The sequence below is a fragment of the Pomacea canaliculata genome, linkage group LG14 (assembly GCF_003073045.1).
Source record: "Pomacea canaliculata isolate SZHN2017 linkage group LG14, ASM307304v1, whole genome shotgun sequence".
Classification (NCBI taxonomy): domain Eukaryota; kingdom Metazoa; phylum Mollusca; class Gastropoda; order Architaenioglossa; family Ampullariidae; genus Pomacea; species Pomacea canaliculata.
The window spans coordinates 14,302,632-14,313,972 of NC_037603.1; positions in this window are offsets into that span (position 1 = coordinate 14,302,632).

Consider the following 11,341-nt stretch of genomic DNA (forward strand, 5'->3'; position numbering starts at 1 on the left):
ACTGCTTTATCACACGATATAGATTTTACAGGACACAATCAGTGAACTGTCTGTTCACTGAGGTGTTCAATAGTCATGTTGCTGTATGTTCCAGTCGGTCACCACCATAAACCCAAAGCAGTGTGGAATAAAGACACTAACGATACCTTACAGCCTCTTACAAACGAAATGTGAACAATACTTTTACACGTGGTCCCAGCGCCGAACAGACCAACACGCACACAAAACGACGCTACAAATATATATTTAATGAAAACAAAATAAAAAAACAAACCCCCAAAAAACAACAACAACAAAAAAACGCCTCACAACCGGACGCCAACCGACCCCACCCACAACTCCAGACAGTTCCGTTCCCGCTACAGAACCGCAGTGACAACCAAGTCCAGGCTTCCTCAACGGTAACAGCCACCACCGTTTCTTCAACGGTAGTCACTACACAAGTCTCCGTCTCTTCGACGGTAATTACCGCACTAGTCCCCGTTTCTTCAACGGTAGTCACACAGTCAAACCTTCCTCCATGATGGTCCTTCTCTGTGTCCTCTCTGATCAAAAGAAACGTCACCAAACAAAATTACGTCAAACTTTATTGACCCAACAGCCCCTCCCCCTTCCCCCTGCATGAGGCACCTTTTGGACCAGATGTGGCCTGCGGGCCGTAGGTTGGGCACCCTTGCTCTATAACATCAAACTGTAGTATCCAAACTTTTAAACTATTGTTTCAATCTCCATCAGCACGTTCTGTAGGATTTTGTCTGCAATCACACAAAAAGCAGTTAAAGAGACTTAACAGTTGAGTCAAACAATTGTTTTTACTGTTGTGAACACTGGGACATAGCATTTTTGTTTCATTTTCATTGAAATGATTAAAGTTACAAAGTGTAAGTGTCGTATTATCACTGTTCTTTCAGTAAAATATGGCACCACAGTTGAACCAAGAACAAAGCCTAATCATAAACTACTCGTTCTTTGTGCATATTTTCATGCACTGTTCCACTTCACCTGCAAACTATGACACTGAACACTAGGAACAGAATAATTGCTCTTAACTATTTGAAACTCACGTTTTATCCTGGCATATACACCGAAATGGCAGCCCAGGCAGCGTCGAGCAAGCGATGCTCCATTAGCGGCAATTCCTGGGGGGGGGACGCTCCTGAGCCACCCATTAATAGTAATCAAGGCAGGGTTAATCTCCCCGCCGTCGTCTCCATAAGCCCCTGCGTTTAGTACAGGCTCCGCGTTTTGTGGCCTGTCTTGATTTTCATTTCCTTCAGCATTATTGTGTGCCGGTCTGGGACGCTGAAAATAATATAAAAAAAAACGCAATGTGGTCACGGCGGAGATTTAAACCCCCTCCCGCGCGCAAAGCCCCCGTCACCACGGCGGGCGTAAAAAACCACCCTTGTTTTTACCTTTTTTTTAATGCCTGACAAGAACAAAGTACCCAGGGGACCACGGACAACTTGCGGATGTGAGAGATTCAGCGTTCAGTCGCACTACCATGAAGCACATATGTAAATCCACCATTTTCAAAAATTAAAAAAAAAGAAAAAAACCAAAACAAACCCCCCCCCCCAAAAAAAAAAAAAAAACAAACTAGAAGAGATCGAAAAAAATTAAAATGTGTGTGCCTGAAGGAAAAGAATATGAAAGAAACACTCACACAACTGCAAAACCAAACCACTAAAACATTTAATTTCTTTGCAAATATATTCATATCCATAATATGCAAATACAGTAAAACCCCTGACAAGTTTCCTGACAAACCACAAGGGTCATCATTCATAACAATGATTTCCTAACTTCTCGCATATGCCAGAAACAGAAAGAGTGTCCAAACAAAGGAAGATCTGCTGCAGTCTTTGCTCTCAGTCCATTCTTGCGTGACACGGGGTCATGGGGTTGGAAGGGGAGGAATGGCTGCCAGGACTTTCGTGTTGAACTGCTGTCATACACGGACGAATTGATAATTTGTATGTGCATATGATCATAAATTCATTGAGTGAATTGAAACTCACGTTTTATCCTGGCATGTAGACAGACAGGGCAGCCCAGGCATCTTCGAGCAAGCGATGCTCAATGACTGGAAGTTCTTGCTGGGTACACTTCTTAGCCACCCATTAATGGTTATGAGGCAGGTTCATTTCCCCGCCGTCGTCTCCAAATGCCCCAACCGCGTCAGCATTTTGCGGCCGGATTTCAATTTCATTATTTACGTTGTTGTGTGCCGGTCTGTGACGCTGAAAATAATATATAAAAAAAACGCAATGTGGTCACGGCGGAAATTTAAACCCCCTCCCGCGCGCAAAGCCCCCGTCACCACGGCGGGCGTAAAAAACCACCCTTGTTTTTACCTTCTTTTTAATGCCTGACAAGAACAAAGTACCCAGGGGACCACGGACAACTTGCGGATGTGACAGATTCAGCGTTCAGTCGCACTACCATGAAGCACATATGTAAATCCACCATTTTCAAAAATTTAAAAAAAAAAAAAAACCCAAAAAAACTAGAAGAGATCGAAAAAAATTAAAATGATAACAAGAGATCAAACTGTGTAAAATAAATTATATGCAATAAAGACAGCTATCTATGATACACCGTATATAAGAGGATTTTAAAAACATTTGCATGGTGTTAATTTTAAGAATTAATGGTTCTGATTTCTTGTTGTAAACTCACATCAAAGATAGTAACTATATATACAGGGTGGAGAATTCAGATATTGGGCAAAAGGTCAAAAGTCAGAAATAAAGAAATTTTTTTTACATAATATATACAAACATAAAGTACCAAACAATCAATGGAGGACCAAGTCAGGTTCCAGTGTTGCCTCCCTTATGTATTTATTCATTCACGCACAGGGTTACAAACAGTAAGACACTACACTTTAATCATTGAAATGAATCACTGGAATGACAACAAAGCCTTGTCTGTATGGAAGAATGACATTCTTGGAAGTAAGATCTGCCAATGGCTTTACTTTAAGCTCACGTGCAACATTTTCAACTTTATATATTCCCAGAAAATCTGACTTAACAGGGTATGTGAAAATGTGGTGGATGTTGTAAAAGACTGATAAACAAGATAAATCTGAGAATTAACTGAAAGAACTTTGGTCCTTTTGTGAAGTACATTTGTAACCATTAAATTAAAAGTTTTTAATCCATAACTTTGGCAACCAGAACAACAACAACAACAACAACAACAAAATTTGCACTGACACTTCGAATCGTAACATCAACACGAGAGACTTACATTCTGTCTCATGCGCCGTTGGCGTCGACGACGCCTTCTCCGGCGTCCTTGTCTGTTCAGATTTACTTGTTCCTATCAAAAGAAAAGTCACTTCAAATTAGGAAGCAGGATTACATTTGCAGGAGTCCTATGCCGTCCCTAAATAATGATGGACTATACTCTGATGACAGCCAAACGTTAAAATTTTATAAATTGTTGTTAAAATACATCTTGTGTAACCAACACGTCAAATGGTTACGTAGAATGGGCTGTCGTACCAGAAATAACAAAGATTGAATTCCGCACTGAAGTGTTTTATTCAGTGTAGCTCAGCGTCTGGCCTAACTGCTCTCTCTCAAATTCACAAAAGCTCCCATCCCACTGTCAGTCCTACTATTTTTCCTCCCTACCCTCGAACATTCTAGACCTCCCTCGCAACTTGTATTAATTTCAATTCCGTCCCTTGTTTTAGAAGAAGGCGGGCTAATTCTGCAACAGCATGAACATAGCACTGTGAGCAAAAGTGGACAATTTGTTTTTACATACTTTGAGTATAGGTGAATGAAGCCAAGCAACGGTGGTTTGTGAGGCAGTAAGAAACTTGTATCCCAACACAGTATGTTTAACATGAGATTGTGACAGGGAATCCGCAACAAAATTTAAACAGGCAAAACAAACAGCAAGAAAAAGAAACCCATAATATCAAATTGTGTGCATTACCTTCGTTAGACACTCCTTGCAGAGAGTCCAAACGTTGCTCTTTGGTAGTGCACGTCGTGGTGCTTAATGCATTCTGGTAGTGGTGCTGCTGGATGCACTGATTGAGATCGACAGTAGTCGTCTTCCTCGTCCTCTGAGCTCTCTAGCCCTAACCTAATAAACAATCGTACCAAATATTCATAAGTGTGCGGTGAAGTGACAATATTGGTCAATGTAAGAATTTCTTCAGTAAAAGATAGACGAATAAAATATTCAATTATCCATATACCAATCATAATATCAATATTACCCTCATAAAAAAATTGAAATGAACTGCAATAGTGGGACTCTGTGCTGATCTTGTCAGCTGTTCCCCTAACCTAAGGATTCCCGAATCCCTGTCATTCTATTAATCACACAGTAATCATTGTGCATACTTGTTTCTCCTCCTCTACCGTTCTGTGCGACGTTTTTTGGTGTCCTCATCTGTGGTGTCAATGTTTGAGGTGTATTGGCTGTTTTCTGCTGCTCTTCTGGCAAGCAAATACTCATCTGAAATGGTCGTTTCGTTGTGAAGTTATAAAATACAAAGTGAATAATGGCATGCACTGCTTTATCACACGATATGGATTTTACAGGACACAATCAGTGAACTGTCTGTTCACTGAGATGTTCAATAGTCATGTTGCTGTATGTTCCAGTCGGTCACCACCATAAACCCGAAGCAGTGTGGAATAAAGACACTAACGATACCTTACAGCCTCTTACAAACGAAATGTGAACAATACTTTTACACGTGGTCCCAGCGCCGAACAGACCAACACGCACACAAAACGACGCTACAAATATATATTTAATGAAAACAAAATAAAAAAACAAACCCCCAAAAAACAACAAAAAAACGCCTCACAACCGGACGCCAACCGACCCCACCCACAACTCCAGACAGTTCCGTTCCCGCTACAGAACCGCAGTGACAACCAAGTCCAGGCTTCCTCAACGGTAACAGCCACCACCGTTTCTTCAACGGTAGTCACTACACAAGTCTCCGTCTCTTCGACGGTAATCACCACACTGGTCCCCGTTTCTTCAACGGTAGTCACCGCACAGTCAAACCTTCCTCCATGATGGTCCTTCTCTGTGTCCTCTCTGATCAAAAGAAACGTCACCAAACAAAATTACGTCAAACTTTATTGACCCAACAGCCCCACCTTCCCCCTGCATGAGGCACCTTTGGACCAGATGTGGCCTGCGGGCCGTAGTTGGGCACCCTTGCTCTATAACATCAAACTGTAGTATCCAAACTTTTAAACTATTGTTTCAATCTCCATCAGCACGTTCTGTAGGATTTTGTCTGCAATCACACAAAAAGCAGTTAAAGAGACTTAACAGTTGAGTCAAACAATTGTTTTTACTGTTGTGAACACTGGACATAACATTTTTGTTTCATTTCATTGAAATGATTAAAGTTACAAAGTGTAAGTGTCGTATTATCACTGTTCTTTCAGTAAAATATGGCACCACAGTTGAACCAAGAACAAAGCCTAATCATAACTACTCGTTCTTTGTGCATATTTTCATGCACTGTTCCACTTCACCTACAAACTATGACACTGAACACTAGGAACAGAATAATTGCTCTTAACTATTTGAAACTCACGTTTTATCCTGGCATATACACCGAAATGGCAGCCCAGGCAGCGTCGAGCAAGCTGTGCTCCATTAGCGGCAATTCCTGGGGGGGACGCTCCTGAGCCACCCATTAATAGTAATCAAGGCAGGGTTCATCTCCCCGCCGTCCGTCGTCTCCATAAGCCCCTGCGTTTAGTACAGGCTCCGCGTTTTGTGGCCTGGCTTGATTTTCATTTCCTTCAGCATTATTGTGTGCCGGTCTGTGACGCTGAAAATAATAATAAAAAATAAACGCAATGTGGTCACGGCGGAGATTTAAACCCCTTCCCGCGAGCAAAGCCCCGTCAGCACGGCGGGCGTAAAAAACCACCCTTGTTTTTACCTTTTTTTAATGCCTGACAAGAACAAAGTACCCAGGGGACCACGGACAACTTGCGGATGTGAGAGATTCAGCGTTCAGTCGCACTACCATGAAGCACATATGTAAATCCACCATTTTCAAAAATTAAAAAAAAAAAAAACAAAACAACCCCCCCCAAAAAAAAAAAAAACTAGAAGAGATCGAAAAAATTAAAATGATAAATAAACCCGAAGCAGGGTCTGTGTGGAATAAAGACACTAACGATACCTTACAGCCTCTTAGAAACGAAATGTGAACAATACTTTTACACGTGGTCCATAGACTGACCACAACAATATTAACCAGGCTGATGAAGTCATCAAACATCTAATCTTTATAATATATATATATGACAATGGATAAAATGTATAAAAGTACCCTTTGAACCCAAAATGCGAACATCATGCAGTGTCCAGGTCTGTCTATCTGGCAGCGTTCCTTCTTTCACGTAGCTCAGGCACGTTCCCTTGTCTCTCTGTGGGAGATGTTTTAGGGAGAAATTTCCTTTTCCGATTTTTACTTACTACTGCTTGGAAGTCATCGTCCGAGTTAGTGTCAAGGTCATCTAATTTGTTTTCGAATTGTTGTTGGTCCGTCAGACTTTATTGTCAGTCGAGGATACCCAAGACAGAAATTTTTGTTTTGCTCGCAAGGGCAGGCATACACACTCATACAGACATCTAACACACACATGAGTAAAGATACATTATTCAGACAAGATTCTGACATTCATCCTCATGGAATGCTCATGGTCATGCAGATCTCCTTTACAAACCTTGTTTTTAAGTAAAGGACAACTCTATCTTGACTGATTGTTATTATTATCTGATGTTGATGTGGGCCAGATGGCCTCCTAAAAACTGAATAAATAAATTAAAAAACAAAGATACATTATTGTTTGTTCGAAAGGGAGCGCACATTCAACAAGGTATTAGCCCCTGGAACTGCACCTACCATAATCGTCTGAGAATAATCCTTCTGGAATAATCTGCACTTTCCAGGTCTTGAAATTGTAGATGCTGTCTAGGCAGACACCTGGCTGGCGTCCTCGAATAATCCTTCTGGAATAACTCACACGTTCCAGAGCAAAACCTTTGCTCACTCAGTCCGCCGCCCGTCTTTTTTCTCTCGTCTGCTCCCTTCCTTTTTCTTTTCTCCCCAAACGTCAAAAAATATCCAAAATTGCGTTAGATTATGACGCAGCAACCCCCTCCTCCCCTCGCTGACGCACGGGTAAGGGTGATAATGCCTGCCTAACAACAGACAGGCAACAACTCCCTGTTCCTAACAATTTGTTGTCCCTGTTATCAATGGAATATCAAATTTAAACTCTTGGAGGGCCAAAGCCAACCGCATCACTCTGGCATTCTTATATCTGAAGTATTTACAAGTCGACTGCTTTGACGAAACCATTGTATTTAAAGGGTTACTCAAGGCGTGTGATAAGGCTGTGGCGACGGTCAAACGTTTCAAAAATATATTTAGTTACAATTACAGAGCACGAGAGCGATACAGGAGAAATAAAGGATTCGTTTCTCACCTAATTAGCACTATTTCGGTTGCCGATTATAAAAATCGAAAAAATCCAGTGAAATCGACCCTTGTTCATTCCGACGAGTAATCGCAATATCTTCCCGAGATGGAAGACTGTCTCCTTATGACGTCAGTCTCTTTATGACATCATTCTGTGAATGAAGTGCCTGTGGTCATTGGGAAGATTTTGCGTTGAATTAGTGATATCCAAAATAATCTACAATCAAGATGGCTTGGAGCATAATACGTCTCTTTGGGCTCCCAAAGCTTGTTCGTACTGGGATCGAGCCTTTCTATGGGTATGACCCACACTTTTCGTATCCCCTTGTCTTTAGGAAACTGATGAAAAGAAACTTTTGACTCTTTTCCCATCTTTTCGTGGCAATCGGGTGCAGCACATTCTCGAGGCATGGTTCTCCCTATGGAATCCACACGTCATAAAGTCACGTGACAGAGAACGAGATTTCGTGGAAGCAAAAAAAGAGTCTCGTGTAATTTCTCTTTAATAAACACAACATTCTACTGAAAACCTTCAACGTTTTCCACATGAACGCACATTTAAATAGACGAGATTCAAATTTATTTCTGTACGCGATTCTAAGAAGTTTTATTTTGCCTTTAGAATCCCTTTAAATATTTCTGTTGTAGGACCCTGTCAAAACCTTGAAAATGTATTTTTGTTGTAGAAGGACTTTATCCAAACGTCAGCAAATGGTCTCACAATAGCAACCTAGCCGACATATTTGATGTCACAATTAGCTGTTCAGCTCTGTATTGACAAAAGATGATTTGTGATAATTTTTGTGATCATGTTATTTAAAGATTTTCGTGTGTGTCTTTTTTTTTTTTTTTTTTTTTTGAGGGGTGGGGGGGGGTTCTCATTTCTGTAAATTATTTTCAAGCTAGATGTTTATATTGCTATTCCAATCCTGAAGTTCAATGAAATAAATTTATACATTGCTGTTTTATTTTCGAGTCTCTCTTTCTGTGTGTGTTGAAAGGTTTTGTGGGATGTATGCGCGTATGTCATCTCTTCCAACTTTCTCTCTCTAGCGCTGTCACGCACCACTGACAGTAATTGGCTCCGACACACGATACTTCACAGGTAACTAATTACACCATCATCCACTCTCTCCGCCTCATCTCACAGAACGTGACACTGCCTGTTGTGTAACAGAACATTTGTGTATATAATCGACAGCTGAGGATGGTGTCCAGTGGTCACAACAGAAGATCTTGCACGGTGACTTGCCGCTCACGTGTCCATTCAAAACTCCAGGTCAACCACACATCATTGTGATGAGCACAATGCCTACCGTCAATCACATGTAATTATTAGTTATTCTGTTTCTCTCAGAACGCAACAACAGGCACGAATAATACAAATGTTAACACTCTATAGGCTGGGATTGAATACTGCTTGCTCACAGTGTCCTTTGTACAACATGTATTATGCACGCAGATATATTTTGAGAAGAAGTCAGATGTGGGGAAACTTCCAGCTAAAATTCTCCAACCTTCATGCTAACAATAAAGAGATTGGTGCAGTCGTGTGACTTGTACTCATGCTTCTCAAGTTGTCTACTGCGCCTGGACCAGAAGCACGGGACAGGTATGGGAAGAAATCATGTCCTCACAGGGCTTTTGTAAAGCCGCATTCTTTTTCATTTATTCCACTTCAGCTCGGTATATTTCTGTGATATACTTTTTGTGTATTTACAGGATTATACATCTCCAAATCTGTATTATCTGCATTATTTAGTATGACATTAACCTTTGTCACGTGAATGCTGCCAGACCAGTCGCCTAGTGTGTACACAATCATTCTTTTAGGGTTCTACTTGCTTTTTTTTTCTTCTTCTTTTCTTTCTTCCATTAGTTGTGGAAACTGGAAGACTGGAAACTTGCATTACATCGGCTTTTATCAATTTCCCATCAGTCTAGATGATCAACGAGTAATTCATCTGCGCAGTGATGGCGTCTACACCTGAACATTGTCGTTGGTCAAAACGTCAGCCAAGCAGTTCATTGTCTCGGAAAGCTGGGCAGTTATAAAATGCAGACAAGTTTCATGATATTATTAGCTTGATAAATGAGTTGCTGAGACTGCCATGGCCTATTGTGTCAGTGACGGGCAATCCAGCGAGTGCAGCACGTTACTTCTCATCGATTTTATTTGTTTATTTGTTGCCTTTGACGTCAGAAACATGTAGCAGGTGACAAATGTTTACCCACGTGCTAGAAATCAGTTCATTTGCATAAGAAATTTCTCAATTTTTCAAATGCCTGCAAATGTACAAATACATTTTTGGTCGACCACAGTGTACTAATGTATTTTGGGCTAAACACAAGGCATGAACCTATTTCTAATTACTCACAATGCAACGTGGGAAGCAGACACATTATAAAATTCATTTGCTAATACAGGGCGGACCACTTAAAAGCATCCCGCCTCCTTTAATACCCTCGGACACTACTATTTTATTGTTCCTTCTGCATTCTTGCATTCAGTCTGTAAACTATCTACTACACCAGATTCGTGTCATTATGGTTGTGGAGGTAGTGGTATACAGTTTCACTTAGAAAGGGTTTGAGAAGAAAAGATGGGGTTCGGTGATAGTGTCAGGACCTCTCGTCACCGGAGGAGGAATAATACAGGTATGCTGTTCCTTTTTTGTTTTTCGCATACTCTTATTAGTTTTTCTTGCAAACATAAGTATTGTTTCCTATTCCATTGTCAAAGATTTCGTAGCAAGTTCATTTTTGTAGTCAGTCGTTCACCTTCAGACCCGTTTACCCTTAAGACGACCAATCTGTAATATTCCACCCATCTACCCGCAAAAAAAACACCAAACAAACCATCCCAGGCGGAAAACCTGTAATTTTGATTCAGTGTGTTTAATCAGTCGCAAATCAGCAGACATAATGGTTGTCGTTATCTGTAATTCTGATAATTTCCTGTAATGATTATGGGAAACCCTTAAAAGGCAAACAATTGGACACCTGATTCAAATGCGACATCAAGAATAAAGACAATACTTGATTTCTACCTTCTACCTTCACTTATAATATAAGTCCATGATTTCTACAAAATGATTGCATCAATACACGAAGTATGGCCGCCTCGGAAATGGAATGCTGGTCCATTGTCAACTAACAAAATCTGGGCAACAAGCTTGGTTTCTATGTGACAGTACCTACAGGTCAACGACCATAAGAGAACAACACCAAGCTCTTGCAGTTTGAATTTGATCTTGCTATTTAGAAACAACACAGAAGCAAACCAACAGAACTCCCTCCGATGTAAAACGGATTAAAACTAATCGTTACTAGAGTGATTAGTCATAAAGTTCATGACCCCGTCACGCTGCGTGATCTGGTTTTATCAAAAACAAGCACGGTTACCTTCAGGTTCATTAAAGTTTTATTGCCCCGTTCATTCGATGTTCGCATTTTATGAAAGGTCTAGTGGGATATATATTTTTCTATTTCATTATAATATAATATCTCAAATCAGAGTGAATACTCTGGTCCGTTCTCTAGGTACGCGCCTACAAACAGTAAATATTCCAAGTCATTCTGAGGAACTGCAGGAGGAGAAGGAATGAGGTTTAACGGTAGGAGGTGTTCTTAATTTCGCCATCGACCTTTCTGTCGACCTGGACACAACAACCCGTCGTCGCTCAGCTTTTATTCCGATTCATCAGCGCAGTATAATGGTATTTTTAAAACCTTCAACATTACTCCTGTAAAAGAAAAGTCTCCCGATGACGTACAAGCTTCCAAAAATAGTCTTCCATGCTTTTATGATAAATGTCCAGTAGAAAAAGTTTATTTTTG